Source organism: Palaemon carinicauda, chromosome 16 (genome assembly GCF_036898095.1).
Source record: "Palaemon carinicauda isolate YSFRI2023 chromosome 16, ASM3689809v2, whole genome shotgun sequence".
Classification (NCBI taxonomy): Eukaryota; Metazoa; Arthropoda; class Malacostraca; order Decapoda; family Palaemonidae; genus Palaemon; species Palaemon carinicauda.
The window spans coordinates 108096172-108098671 of NC_090740.1; positions in this window are offsets into that span (position 1 = coordinate 108096172).

Consider the following 2500-nt stretch of genomic DNA (forward strand, 5'->3'; position numbering starts at 1 on the left):
ATTCTTGTGTAGTGCCATAGCCTCTGTACCATGGTCTACCACTGTCTTGGGTTAGAGTTTTTTTTTATCTTTTATTACGAAAATACAGTTACATTTTATTAACTTACATTTTTTTTTCTTTTATCAAGAGATATTCATTTACAAATTATATTTCAAAATATTGTATATACATCATAATATCTATTATAATATAAAAAATTACCATATTATTATTTTTCTAAATATGTTTTTAAGTTAGAAACACACTGATTTGTGAAAATATTTTTTACATGATTCTTATATCCAATCATATTCACATTAAATGTATTTAACAGTTTATTCTTTATATACTTAATAATTTGCTGGTCATCACTTATTTCTCTTGTTTGAGGGTACACTTGGGGACACTGTTTCAGTAGTGATAGTGAGTCCAAAAGAAAAGCCAGGAATGACCAGAGGGAATATTTAGACAGTAAAGCAGATGGGGCTGATAAAGCTATGAATTCAGGAGGTGGCTATGGTGTAAGAGTTGCTCATAGAATTATTAATGAAATCACGACTTAGGCAAAGAATATGAAGCATATGACCTTCAAAAAGATAGATGGTTTTGTTATAGCAACAGAAGATGAAGAAAGACAACGTTGGATGGAACGTTTTAGTGAGGTTATGATTAGGAGATATGAATGGAATAATTTGATTGATATACCTGAAGCCGATGAAGACCTTAATGTGCCCATGAATGGATTTAATGTGTTCGAAGTTGAAGCTATCATAAAAAACTAAAGCCCGGGATATGATGGAATAACTGTCGAGATGATACTGGCAGAAAATAAAGTGGGTCCTAGACTACTTACAAGATTACTTTAAAGAATATAGCTTGAAAAGGCAAAACCTTATGAATGATAGTTATGACTGTTGGTGGAAATAGCAAAACATGGAGACATAACTTATTCCAATAATTACAGAGGCATAACAATTATGTCACTTCTTTTGAAAATATATAATATTCTCATTCTAAAGATACTGGAGAGAAAGATTGAGGAAGAGCTGAGAGATTAACACACATGATTTAGGAAACGTAGACGTTGCACTGACCAGATTTTCATTTTGAGACATGATGTACAGCAATGCGTAGAACATAGAAATCCACTTTTGATGGTATTTTTGGGCAATGAGAAAGTCTTTTATAGTGCGCACCGGCCAATTTTGTTGAGAATCCTGCGTTATTATGGAATTCCTGATAAATTTGTAAATTTAAGTATGTTAATGAGCATAGCCATTGCAAAGCTACTTTTAATGGAGTCTAGTCGAGTAAATTTCCAGTGAACAGTGGAGTTCTTCAAGGGAGTGTATTGTCACCTATGTTGCTTATCCACCTCGTGGGCTTTGTAATGCGTAGAACAGTCAGAGATGAGGGAGAAAAATTGGTGATAGGAATTTAACGCACCTAGAGTATGCTGATGAAGCTGCTCTTGTTAGCAAAACACCTGAGGATTTACAATGCTTGCTCACCAAAATGTATGAAATATCACAAAAGGCTAGGCTGAAGATAAATAAAAGAAAGACAAAGCTAATGAGAAAGTAGCATTCAATAGAAGATGAAATATCATTGGAAGGAGTAAGGATTAATACGGTAGAGTCATATAAGTATTTAAGAACTACTATCTCCAATACAGGGTCATCAGAATTAGAGTTTAGTGAAAGATTAATAAAAGCAAATCAGACAATATCTAAATTAAGTAAAATTTGGAATACAAATAGCACGAAATTACATATAAAAATCAGACTATATATCAGTTTAGTGAGATCGGTGTTACACAATTGACATGATTCACGATTGAAAAGGAAACAATCTACAATAAATTTACTAGATTTGAAAACAAAACCCTCAGAAGGTTATTGAGGGTTAAATGGAAGGATAAGATTAAAAAGGAAACTATAAGAGAAATTAATCGAGTACCATATGTGGATGAGATCAAGATTTGCGTTATAGGTAGTAGGTAGGCCAGGGCACCGGCAACCCGCTGAGATACTACAACTACAGAGTTATGGGTTCTTATGACTAGCTAGACAGTACTACAGTGGATCCTTCTCCCTGGTTATGGCTTATTTTCCTTTTGCCTATGCACACACACTGAATATTCTCACCTATTCATTACATATTCTTCTCTATCCTCATTCACTTGACACCACAGGTTACCAAACAATTTTTCTTCACTCAAGGGGTTACTGCACCGTAATTGTTCAGTGGTTACTCTCGTCATGGTAAGGGTAGAAGAGACTTTTTAGCTATGGTGGGAAGCTCTTCTAGGAGGAAAACACTACAAAATCAAACAAGTTTTCTCTGGTCTTGGGTAGTGCCATAGCCTCTGTACCACGGTCCTCCACTGTATTGGGTTAGAGCTATCTTGCTTAAGGGTACAATTGAGCACACAATTTTATCTTATTTCTCTCACTCTTGTTTTGTTCAAGTTTTTATAGTTTACTGTATATAGGAGATATTTTATTTAATGTTATTAGT